Consider the following 25,729-nt stretch of genomic DNA (forward strand, 5'->3'; position numbering starts at 1 on the left):
TTACTGTTTTTATGTCGATGGTGTCCTAATTGGAAATAAATGAAGTCGAAGCAGGAATCAAAGCACTATGTGGTTGGCAATGCATTTAAATCAAGTTTCTGTATTTGCTGCTGTCTGTTCATAGCATAAATACTCTAAGTCCAGAGTACCAGTCAGGCCATTGATTCAGCCATTATCAACAGCTATATGTCGCTTGGACCACAGAATAACACAACAGCACGGCTTCATTTCATTCAAATCTGTTATCTTTAAAGTAAGTCTTATTTTTTGAACTGATGTTTAAATGCTTAAATTAGGTCTCAGCTCTGAAAGTAATCACAAAACACCACATAAAATTTAACGATATAATGGTTTATTATATTAAAAGAAAGATACTCGTGCAGTCAGGCTGATGGAAGTATTTTAAAAAGATAGAGAAACTTACAAAAGAAATGTGTGTTTTCTGCGCTATTTATTGTCAAGGCAATTATATTGATGCCATTAGGGGAAAGAGACAGAGGATAGAGATTTGTTATATAACACAAGAGAAAACAAACCTGGTAAGCAATCATGTACAGCGCAGCGAACAACTTGTGTCTGTGATAGAACAAAGCTTGCCTCTGTCAGGAGTATTGATCTGTTCTTGGCGGTGGTGAAATCCACTGCGCAGCATTTGCCTTGTCCTACTGGGTGCTGATGGGGAAGAGAGAATGCAATATTGATCCCACTGAGTTCCTTGGAGATAATGCACCAATAACGTTGAATGGTTTGCAAACCTTAATGGAAAATAGCAAACCTTCAGCCCGGCACTTGCACAAAGTGAAGGCTGAGCTTCCAGCCATTATTAGCATTTCATCCTAAAATAATGCCTGCACCAGAGACCTTTATCGCCGCGGGACTCCTGCCTCAAATTGCACAACCCGAGCTCTCTTTTTGTTCCTCTCTCCTCTGCTGCTGAACTATATCACAAATCAAATGCGAGCAATTATCCCCCCCCGCCCGACACACACACACACATCAACAACAGGATTCGGCAGCTTTGTTGGAGAAATCAAACTCCCAAGATGACAACATTCGTGACTATTGCGATTTACAAAGAGCTAACTGTGGCGTCCAAAACCTCTGGAAGGTAGGGACTAGTGAAAACATTGAACTTCAATTTGTCAACATTGCCATTTCAAACTCCAGCATTCTGCTCATGGATATTCAATCCATTGGCTCCTGGCTTATTTACCCGCACTTTCATTCATTGCATTAAGATCAGCCACCCCACTAATAAATTACAAAGCTAACATATATTGCATTGAAATAAAAATACATATAGGGGAATTGGAAATGATATGGCTTTGTTACGTTGTGTTTTGTTACTTACTTACTTGACTGTTCAATGTTGCTCTGTTCATCCCTTCACCTGGCACTTTGGTTAAACTTTAGCCAAACGCACACCAACGCCTCTACTTCCTCAGGAGACTGAGCAAATTCACAATGTCTCCAATGACCCTTGCAAACCTCTACAGATGCACCATCGAAAGCAAACAGTCAGGAAGAAGGGTCTCGACCCGAAACGTCACCCATTCCTTCTCTCCAGAGATTCTGCCTGTCCCGCTGAGTTACTCCAGCATTTTGTTTTTTTTTTAGTCTTAGAGATACAGCGCGGAAACAGTCCCTTCGGCCCACTGTGTCCGCGCCGACCAGCGACCCCCTGTGTATTAACACTATCCTACACCCACCAGGGACAATTTTAATATTTACCAAGCCAATTAACCTACATACCTGTTCGTCTTTGGAGTGCGGGGGGAGTTAAAGTGTTTGGCGGACTGAGCATAGGATCCGGTACTAGATTAACACAGACTAGAGGTTCAAGCAAGCACTGGAGTGAAAGTTGACAAACAGTTCATGCTGCCTGGAGTCAACTCACCAATGCCTGTAGAAAAATGCGTAGGGAGGAACTGCAGATGCTGGTTTAAACCAAAAATAGACACAAAATGCTGGAGTGACTCAGTGGGGCACGCAGTATCTCTGGAGAGAAAGGATGGTTGACGCTTCGGGTCGAGACCCTCCTTCAGTCTTGACCTGAAAAGTCACCCATCCCTTCTCTCCAGAGATGCTGCCTGTCCCGCTGAGTTACTCCAGCATTTTATACCTGCAGTTGTCTCTGTGACCATCAGTTTGTGAGCAAAGGAGAGAAGCAAGTCATTTTGCTTTAGTATCAGCAATCTTTAGATTCAGGTGATTTGGAGCAGGTATTAAATGATAACAATTCAAAGCTAACTTGATGAATTAGTTTTATTTGGCTTTACCTGTGAAAAATATAATATGTTAATTTGGTTTATTTTTTGTGCTGTATTGCATAATGTCTTAAACAGGGAGAATTCAGTTAAGTGGATACTATCCTAAATGATTATCTTCTCATGATTTACATACGTCATAATTTGACGGATTCAGTTGCTCTCTGGTCTTGGAAATATTAAGGAAAGGGTAAAACATTTTTTTGTACAAATAAAAGCTGGAAATTGTTATTAGTGAACAAACGCTTAACCAATCTGTTCAATAGTTCTTTTGCCACCACTGCGTATGAATTAATCTCTCTGCTAAAATACAGAACACAAAAGCTCTCAATGTTCACGGGTCATTTGGTTTCGTCACTTCTGGCTGATTCAGTCTGTATTTATCTCAAGATTCACAGGGCGCAGCGGTAGAGTTGCTGCCTCACAGTGCCAGAGACCCGGGTTTGATCCTGACTACGGGTGCTGTCTGTACGGAGTTTGGACGTTCTGCCCGTGACCTACGTGGGTTTTCTCCAAGATCTTCGGTTTCCTCCCACACTCCAATGACGTACAGGTTTGTAGGTTAATTGGCTTGGGTATAAATGCAAATTGTCCCTAATGTGTGTAGGATAGTGTTAATGTGCGGGGATCGCTGGTCGGTGCAGACTTGGTGGGTCGAAGGGCCTGTTTCCGCGCTATACCTGCGTGGGTTTTCTCCGGGTGCTCCGGTTTCCTCCCACACTCCGTAGGTGTGCAGGTTTGTAGGTTATTTAGCTTCTGTGAATAGCCCCCAAGTGTGTGTAGGATGCAGAGCTCGGATACTTCACAATGGCACTGGCACTTCTGTTGCTGGCTCACAAGAAGGCATGAGTTGGGATTGCTGTGGTCACTATGTCTCAGCCTGATGGAAGAATTTCCTGGATTATTACGGAGTTGGAACATTTCTCCATAATGCTTATTCTTCCCCTTCAGGAAGTAAAGAAAACCTATTTATCAATGATATCAACATTAGTGTCCATACATAATAGGCATATTTATATGACAATTACCTGCCAGGCATATATTGCCAGAATACAGTGGCATCTAACCATACACCTGAATGGCAGGACTCTCATATGAAGAAAGACTGGATAGACTCGGCTTGTACTCGCTGGAATTTAGAAGATTGAGGGGGGATCTTATAGAAACTTACAAAATTCTTAAGGGGTTGGACAGGCTAGATGCAGGAAGATTGTTCCCGATGTTGGGGAAGTCCAGAACAAGGGGTCACAGTTGAAGGATAAGGTGGAGGTCTTTTAGGACCGAGATGAGAAAGTTTTTTTTCACACAGAGAGTGGTGAATCTGTGGAATTCTCTGCCACAGAAGGTAGTTGAGGCCAGTTCATTGGCTATATTTAAGAGGGAGTTAGATGTGACCCTTGTAGCTAAAGGGATCAGGGGGTATGGAGAGAAGGCAGGTACCATGCAATCAATTTAAATTCATCTAATTTATACCATAACCATATCCATGTAATTAAAATCCTATGTTAACAAAATAATAAAACAAACATAGTAAAAACCTGATCATTAATCTATTATTTGATCTCCAAGGGGCTTGGAAATGCAAGCTATCAGTTAACATTGCCTCATTCTTTGGCTTAACACTTTAACTCACCGTTTAAAATGTTATAAGAAAAGAGGCAATGAGAATTGATCTGATAATTTATTAACGGGCGATTTCTCCATTCCGTTAGGCGGTCACGAGCGTTTATACAGTAGTTTTTTGCTTGCTTCTTTGCAACCAATACAGTACTTGAATAGTGAATTTCTGAAGTAACATGGGAATGTAAAATATGCACAGCAAGATCACAGATATAGAACGTAGAACAGTACAGCACGAGAACGGGCCCTTCGGCCCACAATGTCTGTGCTGTACATTCCAGGTTTGGCACGTATCCCACTGAACCTTTCCTATCCATGTAACTGTCCAAATGTGTTTTTACCGTTGTTGTAGTACCTGCCTTAACTACCTCCTCCGACAGCTGGTTTCATATACCACCACTCTCTGTGTGAAAAAGTTGCCCCTCAGGTTCCTATTAAATCGTTCCCTTCTCACCTTAAACCTTCATCCTCTGGTCTCTAATTCCCCCTACTCTGGGTAAAAGACTCTGTGTGTTCACCCTATCTATTCCCCTCGTGATCTCATACAACTCTATAAGATCACTCATCAACCTCCTGCTCTGCAACTTTTTAAATAAAGTTGCATTGTTAATTCCAGTTTGCCTAGTGATAACTGGTTAAGAATTGTCGCGCAGTGGTGTAGCGGTGGAGTTGCTGCCTCACAGCGCCAGAGACCCGGGTTCAATCCTAACGACAGGTGCTGTCTGTACAGAGTTTGTACGTTCTCCGTGTGACCACGTGGGTTTCTCCAGGTGCTCCGTTTCCTCCCACATTCCAAAGACATGCAGGTTTGTAGGTCAATTGGCCTCTGTAAAATGCCCCTGGTGTGTGGCATTGAACTAGTGTACGGGTGATCAATGGTCGGTGTGGACAGTGAGCCGAAGGGCTCATTTCCACATAGCATCTCTAAAGAAAAACTGCATTTCCAACTAAATACAAGACATATGGGATATGACAATAGACAATAGACAATAGGTGCAGGAGGAGGCCATTCAGCCCTTCGAGCCAGCACCGCCATTCAATGCGATCATGGCTGATCACTCTCAATCAGTACCCCGTTCCTGCCTTCTCCCCATACCCCCCTCACTCCGCTATCCTTAAGAGCTCTATCCAGCTCTCTCTTGAAAGCATCCAACGAACTGGCCTCCACTGCCTTCTGAGGCAGAGAATGTAATAAAAGCTGGAGTAATAGAGTGTAATAAAAGAGACAGTTGATGAGTTGGTACATCACTGCCACCAATTATGAGAAACCTTTTAGTGTGCTATTGGGCTATTTAAGATAAAATATATTATTTGAAATCAAACTGACAGTTCGGTACAATTTTAAGAAAATTATCTCTATTTTGGCCTTCTCTGGTACAATTTGTTTACGATATCATCCATATTCTCAATTCGATAAAATGTAGGAAGGAGACAAAATCATTTTTGTATTTATTTAAGCTGTCTAATGAATTTTAATATAATTGCAGGAGGTAAGTAATGTTAATGTTGGACAGATACATTGTATAGAACAGGTTTAGAGGGATATGGGCCAAACATGGGCATGTGGGACTAGTGTAGATGGGGCATCTTGGTCGGCGTGGGCAAGCTGGGCTGAAGGACCTGTCTCCGTGACTCAAATATTAGGTGGGTAGAAGTTACCAAAAATGATCTGACCACATTAAAGCTTTAATGCATTAATATCGAATTCCCTATCTGTTACTTTAACAGAGGTTTTTTTTAAGATGAACAAAAAAACATTGATACAATATTAATAACAGTAGTGATTCAATCAAGCTTTATCATAGTGAACAAAAGAGAAACTTCGCAAGTTCCAGGTGCAAAATGTAAAAAATGTAATGTTTCTATGATTAGCGGAGTGTTCTTGCTGTTAAAGGTAGTAACGGTTAGTAAGTAGAGCTAAAGATTGACACAAAAAGCTGGAGTAACAACGGGTCAGCCATGATCATATTGAATGGCGGTGCAGGCTCGAAGGGCCAAATGGCCTACTCCTAGTTCCTGAAGATGGGTCTCGACCCAGAAACGTCACCCATACCTTCTCTCCATGCTGCGTAGAGATGCTGCCTGTCCCGCTGAGTTACTCCAGCATTTTTTGTCTATCTTTGGTTCCGTGTGCCTAGCCTCCTGGCTGAGAGGAAGTCATTGAAAGAGCATCATCTTGAAGCATTATTGCCCTTCAAAATGCACAAATCCAGTGTTCCAGGAGCAGATCTCTCCAGTTTCCAAATGGAAATAAAAATTGCAAATGTTCTCAAAAGTTCTCACTCGATCCTAAGCTGCTCAGTAGATAGATGCCCATGCAATCAATTGTAAAGGAAGAAATTCAAGTCCGTTTTACCTCCATCCTCTTAGCAGAACTGCCCAGTAATGAGTGGAGAAGATTACCATTGTTGAGTTTAGTTTAGTTTAGTTTAGTTTATTGTCACCTGTACAGTTTTAGTGTTAGTTTTTAGTTTTAGAGATACAGCGCGGAAACAGGCCCTTCGGCCCACCGGGTCCATGCCAACCAATGATCCCTGCACATTAACACTATCCTACACACACCAGGCACAATTTTTACATTTGCCAAGCTAATTAACCTATAAATCTGTACGTCTTTGGAGTGTGGGAGGAAAACAAAGATCTCGGAGAAAACCCAGGCAGGTCACGGGGAGAACGGTCAAACTCCATACAGACAGCACCCGTAGTCGGGATCGAACCCGGGTCACCGGCGATATTAGGCATTCGCTGTTAGGCAGCAACTCTACCGCTGCGCCACCGTGACCGCCCAAACTTTACAGTGCAAGGCTTTTTGTTGCATGCTAACTAGTCAGCAGAAAGACTATACATGTTTACAGTCAATCCATCTACAGTGCATGGAGGAACCTGGCATCATTAATTCCATTGAAATGGAGAATCCCATATTTATTTCCCCCACATGTTAGTTCTTTTTTGTACAAAATAAGTCCTGACAAGTTTGTGCTGCCTCTATTCTCGAACCTGACTAGTCTTCACTTTACATGGAGCACAAAACCATACACATACAGGCTGAAGAAGGGCCTCGACCCGAATCATCACCTATCCCTCTCTCCAGAGATGCTGCCTGTCCTGCTGAGTTACTCCAGCATTTTGTGTCTATCCCCACATGCCCCAAGATATCTGAGCCCCTGAATTAGATAAACAAGCAAACAAATTCTCCTTTACCTCAGCATCAGTCAAGCTTCCCTCCTTTAAAGTCTAATTAAGTCCTTAGCCATTTACCGCCACATCACGTTTACAGATACTAAACATCGTGGACAACTTTGCAATCCTTGAAGGAGGCTTTAACCATTTAAATAACCCGCAATGCCATTTCTTGCAGTAACGGCTTAAAGATTTCAAGCAACGCTGTCTACCATGCATCTTTCATCTCACCCATGATGAAGTATCTGTGATTTGTGCAAAGCAAGTTAACAATATTATCACATCATGCACTCGGCTAGCACTATGCATCTGCTAAGCCAAGTGTCAGCCCTGCAAGATACAACGTGTATTTTAATATGATATCATCTATCGCTTTGCAAAATTATCCCTTGAAAGTTCATATTTGGGAACTTTGTAATTCCTCTGAAAAATCTGCATTGTGTCAGCACTAAAAGTAAGGATCGAAAGCTATTAATTCTTAATTGTGATAAGTTGTTTAGTAATTGGAATAAACTGGCCAGATCCAAGCCTCAGGTTTCTCATTAGTTTCACATCAATACCTGCACTAAAACTATGGGTCAGTAGCTGTATCTTCTTGTTACTCAAGTGAATTCATTAATCATCTTGTTCTGGGATGTCCACTGAAATAGCTAAGATTTCAAAGTTAAATGAAGCCGTACTGACCAGCTGTCAACCGGGCTTCTGTTCAAACAAAACGCGTCAGGTCCCGTTGTGATTCTAACAAAAGTGACCTGAAGATTAAATCATTTCTTTTTAAACTCAGAAAGGCTACAAGTTTATCCGCAGAACAGTAACAAGATTTTACTGCCTTGATTGGTGTTAAGAATGCTAATTTTGTTTTGGTGAGTTCACATTATTTGCTTTGGAACATATACTCACAAATTGCGTTTGCTTGATTGTGAACCTAATTTTTGCCCCCATTGATTAGAAATAAGTCTCCAACCTTGTGACTGCCAAACTCCTGTTTTCAGAGAATGAAAATGCTATTGCCAACTTCACCTGACAATTACCCTATTAATAAATACAACACCCCTGGCTGACCGTCAATGTGGCCATTACCGGTCACATCTATTTTTTTTTATTATTTGAAAGACATTAATTTTTAAGGCGTGGAACAGGCCCTTTGGCCCAACTTGCTCACACGACCCAAAATGCCCCATCGACACTAGTTGACTACTTTGCAATCCTTGAAGGAGGCTTTCACCATTTAAATAACCTGCAATGCCATTCCTTGCAGTAATGGCTTAAAGATTTAAAACAATGCTGTCTACCATGCATCTTTCATCTCACCCATGATGAAGTATCTGCGATTTGTGCAAAGCAAGTAACAATGGCCTACCCCTTATTCTTAAACTGTGGCCCCTTGTTCTGGACCTGTGGCCCTAGTGAGACCGCACCTGGAGTACTGTGTGCAGTTTTGGTCTCCAAATTTGAGGAAGGATATTCTTGCTATTGAGGGCGTGCAGCGTAGGTTTACTAGGTTAATTCCTGGAATGGCGGGACTGTCATATGTTGAAAGACTGGAGCGACTAGGCTTGTATACACTGGAATTTAGAAGGATGAGAGGAGATCTTATCGAAACATATAAGATAATTAGGGGATTGGACACATTAGAGGCAGGAAACATGTTCCCAATGTTGGGGGAGTCCAGAACAAGGGGCCACAGTTTAAGAATAAGGGGTAGGCCATTTAGAACTGAGATGAGGAAAAACTTTTTCAGTCAGAGAGTTGTAAATCTGTGGAATTCTCTGCCTCAGAAGGCAGTGGAGGCCAATTCTCTGAATGCATTCAAGAGAGAGCTAGATAGAGCTCTTAAGGATAGTGGAGTCAGGGGGTATGGGGAGAAGGCAGGAATGGGGTACTGATTGAGAATGATCAGCCATGGTCACATTGAATGGCGGTGCTGGCTCGAAGGGCCGAATGGCCTCCTCCTGCACCTATTGTCTATTGTCTATTGCCTAATATTATCACATCATGCCCTCGGCTAGCACTATGCATCTGCCGATTGGCCCATACACCTGGCCTATCCATGTACCTGTCTAACTGTTTCTTAAACGTTATGATAGTCCCTGCCTCAACCACCTCCTCCGGCAGTTTGTTCCATACACCCACCAAACTTTGTGTGAAAAAAGTGAATTCACAGGTTCCTATCAAGCCTTTCTCCACTCACCTAAAACTGAAGCCCTCTGGTTCTCGATTTCCCCTACTCTGGGCAAGAGACTCATGATTTTGTACACCTATCTAATATCAAAACAAAGATTTCAATTTGGAATTTGGAATATCAAGCAGTACATGTGAACTACATACAGGGACTCCCTGACTAAAGTAAGGGTTACGTTTAGGGTTGCAAACTTCCTCACTCCCAAATACGGGACAAGGTGATGTCACCGCCCCGCGCCCCACTTGACCTCACCCAGCCAGCGGCCACCATTGGTGAAGCGGGAGCTGGCTGGGTGAGGTCACCCTTTGTCCCATATTTGGGATTGAGGAAGTTGGCAACCCTACTAATACGGGACAAGGGCGTATTGTTATTAACATCTGAAGCTCTATCTTCTGGAGATACATTGTGAAGGACCAATTAACCAACACGCCTTAACAATGCACTGTCAGAAGCAGCAGGCATCAAAACGCCACATCAACCTGTACTGTAAAGGTCACTCCACTCCACAGGACTGTCTATGATCTTTTTGAGGTGAGTTTTTTTAAGGTCATCAGACCTAGGATCACTGTGGTGAGGGGACAAATTAATGTTATCCCTCCAACTGTTGAATAGAAACAATTACTCTGGTCGAGGGTGACGGAGGAGGCCCTGCAGCAGCCTGGGGCTATCCTGGCCTTACCTGGCCTTACCTGGCCTTACCTGGGCTTACCTGGGCTTACAAGGGCTTACCAGGCCATCACCTGGCCTTAATTAGACTTACATGGACTTACCTGGTCTTACCTGGGTTTACCTGGACCTACCTGGCCTTACCTGGGGTTATCTGGCCTTACCTGGGCTTACAAGGGCTTACCAGGCCTTACCTGGCCTTAACTGGGTTTACCTGGACTTACCTGGCCTTACCTGGGCTTACAAGGGCTTACCAGGCCTTACCTGGCCTTACCTGGGCTTACCTAGCCTTACCTGGCCTTACCTGGGTTTACCTGGGCTTACCTGGGCTTACCTGGCCTTACCTGACCTTACCTGGCTATACCTGGGCTTACCTGGCCTTACCTGCATTTATCTGGCCTTACCTGGCCTTACCTGGGCTTACCTGGCCTTACCTGGGCTTACCTGGCCTTACCTGGGCTTACCTGGGCTTACCTGGATGGCGGGCAATCCAGGACAACGAGCATGAGGACTGTGGACCTCGGGCTTCTGTAAATGGCGACTGAGCATTTGTGGGTTATGCAGAAAAGAACTTCACTGTGCACTGCACACGTGACAATAAAACACAATAAATACTTCCCATCTCTGCCCCATGTCCACCCATCTGCCAGTCAACTCCCACCCTCACCTGTATCCACCTATCACTAGCCTGGCTTTGTCCCGTCCATCCCCATCACTCTTCCAGCTTTCTCCTCCCTACTACAATCAGTCCGCAGAAGGGTCCCGACTCTAAATATTGTCTATCCATGTCCGCAAGAGATGCTGCCTGACCTGTTGAGTAACTCCAGCACTTTGTGCCATTTTTGTAAACTAGCATCTTGTGCCTGCAAGATATCCCTGTGGATTTAGTCTGAAGAAGGATCTTGACCCGAAACATCACCCATTCCTTCTCTCCAGAGATGGTGACTGTCCCGCTGAGTTACTCCAGCTTTTTGTTTCCCTCCCTGTAGATTTGGTTCAGTACTTAAGCTGAAGATGTCCAACATGAATTCTTTGGATTGTACAAGCATCTGTAAAAAGCACTGCCAACAAAACAGAAAGCGAATGGCTGGTGTTTACATTTGTGTCTTATTCAGTTCTATCTTATAAAGAAATAAAAATAGTGGTTTCACATATAAGATTCCAGGGTAAATAGCAATTTCATGTTCCCAGTGGGAACCTTTGTTGGAAGTCAGTAAAAATAATGAAATAGTTCTGCAAAGTTACTGTTTTAATAATATAAATATCGCTGCCAATTTGTACACAGCAAATTCACATGGACTGCAAAGTAATAAAAACCAGATGAATGTTTTCTGAAAAGTTATTAGAGGGTTAAATATTGGTTAGATACCCATGCCAGGCAATGCTACATTCACTAGAGATTGCAGGCAGGACTCCAATTAACTGGGTCTTGACCCGAAACGTCACCCATTCCTTCTCTCCAGAGATGCTGCCTGTCCCGCTGAGTTACTCCAGCTTTTTGTGTCTATCTCCAATTAACATCATGGCCAAGAGAAGACTTTTTCAGATTTTTAGTTTAGTTTAGTTTAGTTTAGAGATACAGCGTGGAAACAGGCCCTTCGTCCCTCCGAGTCTGCCTTGACCAGCGATCCCCGCACGCTAACACTATCCTCCACACACTAGGGACAATTTCCACTTACACCAAGCCAACTAACCTACAAACCTGCACGACTTTGGAGCATGGGAGGAAACCAAAGATCCCGGAGAAAACCCACGTGGTGACACAAGATACCCCATCTAAGCTAGTCCCATTTGGCCATGTTTACCCCTCTAAACCTTGTAGGAAAGAACTGCAGATGGTGGTTTAAATCAAAGGTTGACACAAAATGCTGGAGTAACTCAGTGGGACAGGCAGCATCTCCGGAGAGAAGGATTGCTCTTTGAGCAAACCCAACTTCACTCCTGACTTCACCTCCTTAATCTTCTGCTCCAATTTTCCGGACGTTGGCAAAATCTCGACAAAACATTAAAACGTGGCACAGAATGTTAGAAATTAAATGCTTTGTTTTAGAAAAGCTTAATGGTCAGGAGGTGGGGCTGATTGTGGAAGATAGCACATGGTTTTCATGCACTGGACTCAGTACTGAGGCATGCAACCAGCAAGCCATTGCTTTGTATCACCCAGACTATTAGTGTAACAACAGAGGACGTTCTTATTAACCAGCTGACTCAAAGCAGTCTGCCCTTTTTCTACTAATGAGCCAGCTATCTTTGGGGCTTACTGTCAATCACATAACAGAAATTGCCGCACAAAAAAATGTTATTATTGTCTTCCAGCGGTACATTAACAATACCAGGTCTATTTTTATAATGCTCCCAATAAGAGCTATTTAGCACCATTATTTATTTATAATATCGCCAAAATAATTTGGTAATCTCGTCACCCCAATGTGCCTTCAAAATACGATCTCCATTTTAGCACAAGAAAATCCAACACAATTAGCAAATGGTTGCCGCATTTTTAAGTGTATCTAGTGTGACAGGACTGAGGTAAAATTATGCACAATTTGCTGCCGTCCTTTACTAAATAACCTTCGCTCTAGGTGGCGTAAATCTTCGACTCGCAGTTTTGATTCGAGCTAGCTTTCCCCGAAGCATTTGACTCTAGCTTATTCTGTTATTGGAGACAAATTTGGCGACTGAAAAAATGTGGGAACACTATCGGGGGAGAGAGAGAGAGAGAGAGAGAGAGAGAGAGAGAGAGAGAGAGAGAGAGAGAGAGAGAGAGAGAGAGAGAGAGAGAGAGAGAGAGAGAGAGAGCAATCCCAGAATTCTTTCGAGGCAGTGAATAACCATTTCCCTTGATTTAGGGATCAGAGATTGATCTGTCATACTGTTTGTTCTTTGGAAAATCCCAATGGGACACTCAGTTTGAAATGTTAAGGTTAGTTCATTAGCTGTCTATACCTCATTTCTCCCATGGATCAAGATAATACTGTGGTTAGTTAATGGCTTTCTGATGTTTCCCCAAGAGCCTGACTGTCTAAAGCTCAGAGGCAAAGAACAGGTCTTCACTATTAGTACCAGCTCCGAAAGCTTGTGGAAGACAACTCTGTATGAAAACAGTCAGATTACACAAATGTTACTAAGTGGACTGCTGCACCACTGACCCAGGCCTCAAAAACCACACTGGGGTTTCCAATTTCCTTACAGGCACCAGTTTCCCTGCCACCCATCTGTCCCTGTTTGGAAAAAATAACATTAAAATGTACGGGAGATTCAATCGCATGCTAAAGGCTTATTTTCTTTGGCGTTAAGTCTGATTTTGCCTGTCTATGATTGTAACTGGGGCTGCCAACTGTCCCGTATTAGCCGGGACATTCTGTAATTTGGGCTACATTGGTTTGGCCCCCGTTCGGGACCCCCCTTGTCCCGTATTAGGCCCGCGGGCCGCTGTAGGCCGAGACAGTGTAGGTTAACGGAGTGTGTTCGGGGAGCGGGGACGAGTGTGTTCGCCTAACGGAGGTTGCGTAGCAACCCGCCTCCCGGCTCGGGCGGCCGCCATTGTTGGTGGAGCGGGAGCACGTGGCCGCTGGCTGGATGAGGTCACGTGGAGCGCGAGGCGGGGCGGTGACGTCACATTGTCCCGTATTTGGGAGTGAGATTGTTGGCAACCCTAATTGTAACTGATGAACACAAGGTGATGAACACAAAGTCACATTCCAAGGTTAAGATATTTGTTAGTAAACCACAGAACACCATATATTTGTTGGTTGAAAGTTGTTGTATCAGTTTAATTTAGTTTCGAGATAAAGCATGGAAATAGAGGCCCTATTGGCCCACTGAGTCCACACTGACGATGGATCACCCGTGCACTAGTTAGACAATAGACATTAGGTGCAGGTGTAGGCCATTTGGCCCTTCGAGCCAGCACCTATGATGTCCTATGATGTCACACTTTTGCATCCTACAAACTAGGGGCAATTTGCAGAAGCCAATTAACCTACAAACCTGCACATCTTTGGGATATGGGAGCATCTGGAGAAAACCTACAGGCAGCATCTGTGATGGGGATGGATAGGTGATGTTTCTGGTCTATCCATTTCAGAACCATTTGAAGAATGGTCCCAATCCAACACACACATTGCCTATCCATTCCTTGTGCAGATGCATTCAGACCCACTGAGTTATGCCAGCACTTTGTGTTTTACCTTTACCCCAGGAAGCTGACTTGACATCTTACAATAACATCTCTTCCGCCAACGTCTCCTAAACCCGCAATCCTCCACAGCAAGAAAGACCAGAGCAAAAGACACAAGGAAACACCACCATGAGTACGTTCTCATCTAAATCATATGAAATCCCGTCATTAAAAACAGAACTGCTGAAGATCTCAGACATGAAATATTAGCACTAGTTCTCCACCTTCACAAGCTCACAGGTTATAGGAGTCGAATTAGGCCATTCGGCCCATCAAGTCTACTCTGCCATTCAATCGTGGCTGATCTATCTTTCCCTCTCAACCCCATTCTCCTGCCTTCTTCCATAACCCCTGACACCTGTACTAATCTCCCCAAAGAGGAGCCATCTTCCAGCTGTCTCCTGACTGGAGAAATCACTAGGATGATCCCTGTGAAACTCTCAATATTTCACTATTGGTTGAATTTTTTGCTTGTTATATGACTTTATGATGCTCCATTTTTAACTTTAATTTCAACTCGTCTTGCAAGAGTCTAGGGGTGGCACGGTGGCGCAGCAGTAGAGTTGCTGCCTTACAGCTCCAGAGACCCGGATTCGATCCTGACTACGGATGCTGTCTGTACGGAGTTTGTACGTTCTCCCTGTGACCACACGCGGGTTTTCTCCGGGTGCTCCAGTTTCCTCCTACACTCCAAAGACGTGCAGGTTTGTAGGTTAAATGGCTTCGGTAAACAATTATATATTGTCCCCAGTGTGTAGGATAGTGTTAGTGTGGGGATAACCTAGGATCGCTGGTCGGCGCGGGCTCGGTGGGCCGAAGGGCCTGTTCCTACACTGTATAACTCTATGAATATGACTGAAAGAGATGGGGAAAGGGATCAAAGACTGGCGATGTGCGCAGTTGTCTCCAGGGAGAATATACATAACCAGGAATCAGCACACAAACGAAAATGTTCAGCAAAAGAGTATTTGCTATTAGGATACGGAGCAATACCTGAAGGGCTTCTTTAGTGGAAGTCATGGCAAGGAGCAGAGACAAGAAATGAATCAGGTCTAGTTATGAAACTAGCCACGCAGTCGAGGTTTAGTGTGAAGTGGAATTGTATTACATATTGTTATTTCTTTATCCTCATTATCCTCGTACACACAGTTCACTCTCGCTCTTACTGGCATTAGCCGAGATGCTGCACTGTTTTCTTCTCACTGGCATAGTAAGAAACTCGAAACCTTCAGAGATAAATATTAAAAGTCTCAACCACCTGGCAGGCTTACAAGGCAGCAATTTGCAGTTCTGGCGATGTAGAAGATTGCTTCACTTTCACACTTACAATGTCATCAGAAGCCATTGATTCTGTTATTACTTTCTATTTCCTCAGCGGGACACCATTATCTGCCACCTCCAGGTACCTGCACTACACACGAGCGTTCATACATTGTGTATGTGATGTGCCTTGACAACCAGTTCATATAAAAAAAATAGAGATGTTCCACCTACTCCCTCAAAGATGTGGCGGCCGTCTCTACATAACGTTGTATTTGGAACATCTGTTCAAACACAGCTGCCATTAACCTTGCCACCCTTCTGTTTTTAGTTTGGTTTTGGAGATGCAGCGTGGAAACAGGCCCTTCGACCCATCGAGTCCGCGCCGACCAGCGATCCCCCGCACAGTAGTTTTATGCCGCAGATTAGGAACGATGTAGAGAAGCCACTTAACCTACAAGCCTGCACGCCTGGGAAGTGTGGGAGAATACGGGGAGCTATAGGGGGTGGTTGGGCAAGCTACCACTTTTATCGATACAGCATGGAAACAGGTCCTTTGGCCCACCGGGTCCGCGCCGACCAGCGTTCACCCCGTACACGAGCACTATCTGACACACACTAATGATGATTCACAATTTAGACAAGCCAATTAACCTGCAAACCTGCACGTCTTTGGAATGTGGGAGGAAACCGGAGCACCCGGAGAAAACCCACGTTGTCACGGGGAGAATGTACGTACTCCGTACTGACAGCCCCCTTAGTCGGGATCGAACCCGAGTCTCTGGCGCTGTGAGGCAGCAACTCTACGGCTGTGCCACCGTTCCGCCCCTGGAGTTTGGAAGGATGAGTGGGAACCTCATTGAAACTTGCTGAATAATGGAAGGCCTGGATAGAGTGCATGCGGAAAGAATATTTCCACTGGTGGGAGAGTCTAGGATTAGAGGGCACAGCCACAGAATAAAAGGACGTACCATCTGAAAGGAGATGAGGCGGAACTTCTTTAGTCAGTGGGTGGAGAATGTGGAATTCATTGCCGCTGACGTCTGTGGAGGCCAAATCTGTGGGTATTTGTAGAGATTGACAGGTTCTCTATGGGTGTCAGAGGTTATGGGGAGAAGGCAGGGGAATGGGATTGAGAGGGAAAGATAGATCAGCCATGATTGAATGGCAGAATAGAATCAATGGGCCGAATGGCCTATTTCTTCTGAGACTTATCAAACTTCTCCGAGTATTAACCATTGGGGGACAACTCATCATAGACTTTGGATCCAAAGCTGAAGGGAAATAAGATGAATGGGAATTCACCACTTGATTGGACTAAGCCAAGTTTACAGCTCTTAATTCATAAACCAATACAGCCCGGGCTCCAAGCTGTGACTGAGTGGGGTAGTTCTGCAGCTTTCAATTGATTTAACAATTTAATTGCAACATTAACATCAATTAACATTTAACTAACCTTTTAAACTAACCTCAAATGCAAACCTGCAGGGTAAATGAACTAAGCTGCAAATACATAGAGGAAAAAGGACTGAGAAACTGCACGGGACTGCGCTGAATAGTCGGGTCGACCCGCCAGTGGAGATCGCACCACCTTACCGAATAGTGAACGGCCTGGATAGAGCGGATGTGGGGGAAGATGCTTCCACTAGTGGGAGAGTCTAGGACCAGAGGGCACAGCCTCAGAATTAAAGGACGTTCCTTTAGGAAGGAGATGAGGAGGAATTTCATGTCAGAGAGTGGTGAATCCGTGGAATTCATTGCCACAGATCAAAGGCATCACACAATGCTGGAGTAACTCAGCGGGCCAGGCAGCATCTCAGGAGAGAAGGAATGGGTGACGTTTTCGGGTCGAGCCGCTTCTTCAGACTGAAGAATTTCCATCCTGCTCTTAAATATACTTGGACCATCTCCGACATCTCCCTACCGTTTAAATACACAACTAGCCACAGATCAAGTCAATTGATATTTCTAAAGCAGAGATAGATAGATTCTTGATTAGTACGGTTGTCAGGGGTTACGGGGGGAAGGCAGGAGAATGGGGTTGAGAGGGAAAAATAGATCAGCCACGATTGAATGGCGGAGTGGACTTGATGGGCCGAATGGCCTAATTCTGCTCCCATCAATTATGAACTTTTGAACCTAATTGTCCACATTAAACCTCTTGAACATGTATTTTTCCGCTGACTAGTTAGCGATAGTGCTAACCATTCTGTGGAAAGACAATACATAATTGCAATCGAGCCATTCACAGGGTATACAGTAGATACATGATAAGGGTATAATGTCTAGTGCAAGGTAAAGCCACTAAAGTCCAATCAAAGAGGTAGATAGTAGTTCAGGACTGCTCTCTAGTTGTGGTAGGATGGATTCAGCTGCCTGATAATTCTTTCCCTGCATATCTAAAGCCCTTGTTTATGCCACTGTCATATCTATTTCCACTTGGTGACATGTTCCACCGTACTCTAAAAAACTTTCCTCGCATATCTGCTTAACGTTTTGCCCTACTCACCTTAAAGCAATGCTCACTCGTCTTTGAAACCATGTGTACTCACTGTGACAATTTGTTTTCACCATTAGATTAATTCCAATAAATTCTCCGTTTTATTCCATTATATTGGTCCCATTTACAGATGGCATAAAGTGATGTGTCTAATTTGACATTCTCTGCAGCCTCTTTGGGAAGTTGCAATAATTATATTGAACCAAATGTGCAGGGCTCTTAGAAACCACAGTGAGGTTTTTGCATCTCATCGACGCTGGTATTTACACCACTTTTTCATCCTTTAATTGATTTTTATTTTTCGCCCTGGCTTGTGGGTTTTCCCACAACCTATCTCGAGTTTCAAAGCCAGTGAGATCGAACCAATCTTATTGTAACACTGGAGGGGTAATTTAGGAAGACGCCTGGGTTTTATCGGATAGAGCTGAGACCAGAAGAAATGAGAATTTTCGGAGAGCATGTAAAATTCAGCTGGGTTTTTTGTGTGCCTGAGGATTTTCTCTGCGGCAATTTATTTTTTGTCCTTTGATTGGTGAGACAGAGGATCTATCTCAGTGTGTGAGAACACTGGCCAATTTTGATTCTTTTCTAGCCACTACGAATGACTGGAAAAGCAACCAGAGAATCATAGAGTTAGACAGCATGGAAACAGGTCCTTCAGTCCAACTTTCCCACACCGGCCAACATGCCCCCCTCTACACTAGTCCCACCTGCCTGTGTTTGACCCAGATCACTCTCAACCTGCCCTATCCATGTACCTGTCTAAATGTTTCTTAAACTTTGTGATACTACCTGCCTCAACTACCTCCTCCGGCATCTCGTTCCATACACCTAGAAACATAGAAACATAGAAAATAGATGCAGGAGGAGGACATTCAGCCCTTCGAGCCAGCACCGCCATTCATTGTGATCATGGCTGATCATCCACAATCAGTAACCTGTGCCCAACTTTTCCCCTTATCCCTTGATTCCACTAGCCCCCAGAGCTCTATCTAACTCTCTCTTAAATTCATCCAGTGATTTGGCCGCCACTGACCTCTGTGGCAGAGAATTTCACAAATTCACAACTCTCTGGGCGAAAAAGTTCCTTATCACCTCAGTTATAAATGAATGGCTTCCCCTTTATTCTAAGACTGTGGCCCCTGGTTCTGGACTCCCCCAACATTGGGAACATTTTTCCTGCGTCTAGCTTGTCCAGTCCTTTTATGATTTTATAAGATCCCCTCTCATCCTTCTAAAATCCAGTGAATACAAGTCTAGTCTTTTCAATCTTACCTCATATGACAGTCCCGCCATCCCAGGGATCAATCTCGTGAACCTACGCTGCACTGCCTCAATTACAAGGATGACCTTCCTCAAATTAGAAGACCAAAACTGTACACAATACTCCAGATGTGGTCTTACCAGGGCCCTGTACAACTGCAGAAGAATAGAGATAGAATATTTAGTAGTTTTCCCTTCCATACGGAAAATGTTGCAGGGGAAAAGGCAGAGGGAGATTCTGAGAGAGGGTTAAGTTGGCTTGTATGACTTCACAGTAGAGCAGTCTGTAAATACATATTCATTGGATTGCAAGTTAAGGATGGGTGCTTATGGAAGTTAAGGACAAGAGGTGTAGGAATGAACTGCAGATGCTGGTTTACGCTGAAGATAGACACAAAATACTGAAGTAACTCAGCGAGTCAGGCAATGTCTCTGGAGAGAAGGAATAGGTGACGTTTCTGGTTGAGACGGAGCCGGCCTGAAGAAGGGTTCTGACCCGAAACGTCACCCATTCCTTTTCTCCAGAGATGCTGCCTGACCCGCTGAGTTACTCCAGCTTTTTGCGTCTATCTTAAGGAGAAGTGGTCTGTAATCAAATGCAACCTTCACGAAAAGTGAAACTTGAAGAAAGGAATAGAATTAATTTCACATGGGCTTATTGGCTTCTTTTTGTACGGTTGTAAAGAGAGGGAAATAATTATAAAGGAATAAACAGTAGATAATAGACAATAGACAATAGACAATAGGTGCAGGAGTAGGTCATTCGGCCCTTTGAGCCAGCACCGCCATTCAATGTGATCATGGCTGATCATCCACAAACAGTACCCCGTTCCTGCCTTCTCCCCATATCCCTTGACTCCGCTATCTTTAAGAGCTCTATCTAACTCTTCCTTGAAAGCATCCAGAGAATTGGCCTCCACTGCCTTCTGAGGCAGAGAATTCCACAGATTCACAATCCTCTGAGTGAAAACGTTTTTCCTCATCTCCATTCTAAATGGCCTACCCCTTATTCTTAAACTGTGGCCCCTGGTTCTGGACTCCCCCAACATCGGGAACATGTTTCCTGCCTCTAGAATGTTCAATCCATTAATAATCTTATATGTTTCAATAAGATCCCCTCTCATCCTTCGAAATTCCAGGTATTTATTTCACAAAATGCTGGAGTAACCCAGCAGGTCTGGCAGCATCTCAGGAGAGAAGGAATGGGTGACGTTTCGGGTCGAGACCGAAACGTCACCCATTCCTTCTCTCCTGAGATGCTGCCTGACCTGCTGAGTTACTCCAGCATTTTGTGAAATAAATACCTTCGATTTGTACCAGCATGTGCAGTTATTTTCTTACACTTCTAAATTCCAGTGTATACAAGCCCAGTCGCTCCATTCTTTCAACACACGACAGTCCCGCCATCTAAATAGAAGGAAACTAAATAGCAGAAAGTGGTGGAAATACTCTGAAGGTCAGGCAGCATCTGTGGGAGAGAGAAACAGTTAATGATTCATTGCAACTTTCATCAGGCAAGAGTTGTACTTGCCAAACCGAGTTCTAGGATGACCTCGTAACATTTGTTCAACGGTTCGGTAGTCTGCATCTATCTCCATGGTACTTTGCCCTCGATGCTTTAGCAATGTGGCACAATCCCAATTCACACAATCAAACCATGCTCCCACCACTCGTGCCTCTTAGAAGATTCCAGAAAAGAAAATGGCATGATGGCAAAACAACGCGCTTATTAAGCTGTCAACGATGGGTTGGAAACAATAAAGGAATTGGAATGTAAAAAGTAAAGTGACGTCCAACTATTCATATCTTGAGCTTGGGAAAGCGATGCTAACATTGGCAGAGAATTATCCCACACTGACCCCCTTGCTTGTAAAACTCTCACATTGCTTTTATTTATTTTTTTGAAAAAATCAAGGGTGATTGCCAAATTTTCAGAGTAGCATTAAGACATCACTGTTGTTAGTCTACACAATGTCCTTAGCATATCTATACCAAGAAAGCATGGGGTCTTTGGGTGAATAGAAGGGAAACAGCAAGTTAAGACTCCCATTGTCTTTTCAAAGGGAGTGAAAACTGAACCTTGACCCTCAATTGATGTCATGGAAATTTGGCATTTTTTTGTTGGGGATTCAGCTCCACCTCCAACCCCCCTCCAACCCCCCCCCCCCCCCAACCCCCAACCCCCAACCCCCAACTCCTCCTCCCACCACCCATCCTTCTCAATGCTTTCAACACCCCTGCTGCGTATGAAATCTTTTTAAAGAGTTACACAGAGGAGGATTTGGAAATCCATTTTGAGTGGCAGTGGTGGGACTGGATTGGCAGCATGATTGAAGGCACGCGATTCTAAGACCCTTCCTGCTTTTGAAACGAACAGAAGACACCACCGGCTCGATATAGAACCGAGGAGTGTTAATGAACTGGCAGGCAGGGGATGAACGAGAAAGATCAGGCGCAGAGACGACACGGACTGAAGGAGATGAGGAGGCCCCTTCTGTGCTGAGCTTAGCAGAGCGAGCGTGGACTTGATTGAAATATACAGAGATACTGAGGCGTCTTGACAGAGTGAACGTGGGGAGGATGTTTCCTCTTGTATGTGAAGCAGCAACTGTGTAAGACCTAAGCTAAGGGTGGCACGTTTAGATAGGGATAAGCTGACGGGTTTTTTTTCTCTCGAGGAACGCAGCAAATATTGGAAGTCTCTTCCTCAAAGGGGATAGAAGCAGAGTACTTGAAAGCTTTTAAGCCGGAGATAGTTCGATAAGAGCGTGATGGGTCACCATGCATATTCAACAATAAGATGAATTTACGACTTTAGTAAATGGTAGGGACATTGAATATACAAATCTGAAAAGGAACAGCACTTGAAACTAGACACAAAGTGCTGGAGTAACTCAACGGGTCAGGCAACATCTCTGGAGAAAAGGAATAGGTGACGTTTCGGGTCGAGACCCTTCTTCAGACAGGCATTATCTCAACCCGAAATGTCACCCATTCCTTTTCCCCTGAGATGCTGCCTGACCTGCTGAGTTACTCCAGCATTTTATGTCTATCTTCGGTTTAAACCAGTATCTGCAGTTCCTTCCTATACAGGAATGTCAATAAATGCTTACTGAGCTAACACCATCTTAGTACCTCTGTAATGTTAAATCCTTTAGTTGTCTTTTTGCATCTTGGAATCACTCCTCATTATTAAGGAAGTACCTTGTGTCTACAACATGTTCCTTGAAATTCCAGGTTTACAATTCTGTGATCATCGCGTGAAGTAACAAATGAATGAATAAGTTTATTGGCCAAGTATGCAGATACAAGGAATGTGCCTTGGTGCTCCGCTCACAAATGACAACACAAAAATACAGTTAACAATTAAGAATACACTTGTATACACTGGAATTTAGAAGGGTGAGTGGGGATCTTATCGAAACGTATAAGATTATTAAGGGGTTGGACACGTTAGAGGCAGGAAACATGTTCCCAATGTTGGGGGAGTCCAGAACAAAGGGCCACAGTTTAAGGATAAGGGGTAGGCCATTTAGAACTGAGATGAGGAAAAACCTTTTCAGTCAGAGAGTTGTGAATCTGTTGAATTCTCTGCCTCAGAAGGCTGTGGAGGCCAATTCTCTGAATGCATTCAAGAGAGAGCTAGATAGAGCTCTTAAGGGTAGCGGAGTCAGGGGGTATGGGGAGAAGGCAGGAACGGGGTACTGATTGAGAATGATCAGCCATGATCACATTGAATAGCGGTGCTGGTTCGAAGGGCCGAATGGCCTCCTCCTGCACCTATTGTCTATTGTCTATTGTCTAATAAAGCTTAAACACATCAAAATAATAAGGGTACACTTACGGTCTAAACATTTGGGTGGAAATAAACCAGAGCAGAAAAGAGACTACAGCCTTTGGTTATTGAGTAGAACTACCACTCGTGGAAATAAGCTGTTTTTATGTCTGGCTGTGGCTGCTTTGACAGTCCGGAGTCGCCTTCCAGATGGAAGTGCTTCAAAGAGTTTGTGGCCAGGGTGAGAGGGGTCAGAGATGATCTTGCCCGCTTGCTTCCTGGCCCTTGCAGTGCACATGATTTGGCCTCGAGTTTAGCTAATGTTTTGTCCATAGTGTAGTTCATCAAATACTGTTTAGAATTAAATTCCCTCCCAGTAATATATCGGTTAACGTATGACCTTGCAAGACGTCACTATTTTGCATGGGACACTGCTCCAAAATAATGGTTCAGGGTTCAGGAGAGGAGGAACTGAAAATCTGCAACAAAGATTGAGTATTAATATATTGCCAATACTATGTTGGGAAAGCAAACAGAATCATTCTTTAATTGATGTTGGTGCCATTCTTGGCTATTCTAGCCTGGTGAAAAAAAACCAACTTGTGTAATGGTGTGTTCATTATACTGTATAACCATATTGGGATGAATAGACTTCCTGGTATAAGTGTCCCTTACATAGTCTGAAGAAGGGTTCTGACCTGAAACATCACCTATTACTTTTCTCCAGAGGTGCTACGTGACCCGTTGAGTTTGTGCCCATCTTTGGTATAAACCAATATATATTTTTTAGAGATACAGCGTGGAAACAGGCCCTTCGGCCCACCGAGTCCGTGCCGACCAGCGATCCCCACACCCTAGGCCTGTCCCACACACTAGGGACAATTTACAATTTTTACCGAAGCCAATTAACCTACAAACCTTGGCATTTGGAATGTGTGAGGAAACCGGAGCATTCGGGGAAATCCCTTGCAGGTCACGGGTAGATCGTACTGAACAGCATCCGTAGTCAGGATCGAACCCAGGTCTCAGGCACAGCACACGTTGTAAGGCAGCAACTCTACCGCTGCGCCCTAGTTCTTGTTAACAAAGCACGTGATATGACTATCAAAGATTTATTTGTTGACCAACATGGCGGCTACATTTGGTTTAGGGTTGCCAACTTCCCCACTCCCAAATATGGGACAAGGTGACGTCACCGCCCCGCGCCCCACGTGACCTCACCCAGCCTCCCGGCCCGGGCGCCCGCCATTGGTGGAGCGGGAGCACGTGGCCGCCGGCTGGGTGAGGTCACGTGGGGCGCGGGGCGGTGACGTCACCCTTTGTCCCTTATTTGGGAGTGAGGAAGTTGGCAACCCTACTAATACGGGACAAAGGCGGTCCCGTACGGGACGAACTAATCTAGCCCAAAATACAGGCTAATACGGGACAGTTGGCAACCCTAACTTGGTTACGACAAAGTTTCAGGATTTAGATTCTTAAAGATTGACAATGTTTTTGTAAACTTAGCATTACTGATCTTTACCACATCGCAGTACACTGCCGACTAGATGAGATACAAAATCCTCTGAAATAGTCTTCCTCCACTTTATTTTGTTATTGCCCACAGCACAGCCGAGGTGAATAAGGCTACATGTGTTTTCCTAAGTTTAATTTAGTTGTCACTCGGCTGTGAAAAGTTTACAATTTTCTCCCTCAAACTTCGAACTTTCTTTTTAATTGTCCGCTCCGAAACATTATTGCGACTCTTCAAAAAACTAGCAAATGCTAAACACGTCGTAAATCAATAAGCTCGGGCGGCAGCTGGTATATTTTACTGACTTTTTCTTGAAGGGCCAGGGGTCATTTCTGCCATAACAGGGCACTGAACCATTGCCAGACCTTTCTAAACCTCTTCAACCACTGCCCGTAAATCTTTCACTTTGTCATGTTTAACAAAAACCAATACTTATTCAACGTCTCATCAATCAGTGTTACTCCATGAATGATGACAGAGTGCTTTCAATTTAAACAGTGAAACAACTTATTCTACACCCCCTCCCCATAGGACCCACTATTCCACCATTACTGCTTGAAAGTCTGCAAAACGATAACTAACTCCCCCTGCACTAACGCTGTAAAAAACGTCCAAACAACCTGGATAAAATATTTTAAACAAGTGCTGATTAACAGGCTGCTGTCAGTGTGTTAATGTCAGAGGCTGACGAAAGTTATATGGAGTGAAATTATGCCGGGTGGACTGGTGTAATGTTGGCCCATTGAGAGTTCCAGCACAAACCTGACACAGCTTATGTAAACACACATACCAGACCTCCTGAATTGTGCAGGTGTTTCCAAACCCTCCACATGCATCCACTTACCCGTAAAGGACACCCTGAAATATGGTTTTTAGGAATTGCCACTTCATCTCCAGTATCTATCATCTCAACATTTTTCTTTTTTAAGATCTTCTTTACAATGTTTCAAGAACAAAAAAAAAAAATTGTCCCTAGTGTGTATAGGATAGTGTTAGTGTGCGGGGATCACTGGGCGGTGCGGACTTGGTGGGCCGAAAAGGCCTGTTTCCGCGCTGTATCTGAAATATGAAAAAAAACAAGAAAAAAACCCAATATTTCAAGACTAGGAATGCTTCACAGTAGAGAGGCTTTTGTTCAACAGATTCAAAGCTGCATTGAGCCAAAAGTAAAATGGTGCAAGTTCCAACATTGGACTGAAGCCAATCATTTAAAAAAATATATATAATAATCGACTCGATCAGGGTGCTTTAGGAATCATCCTATCTATGAGAGTGTCTCAGAACAATGAGAGGAAAACTTTGAAGAATTCCTCATTTTTGGCT

The sequence above is a fragment of the Rhinoraja longicauda genome, chromosome 33 (genome assembly GCF_053455715.1).
Source record: "Rhinoraja longicauda isolate Sanriku21f chromosome 33, sRhiLon1.1, whole genome shotgun sequence".
NCBI lineage: Eukaryota > Metazoa > Chordata > Chondrichthyes > Rajiformes > Arhynchobatidae > Rhinoraja > Rhinoraja longicauda.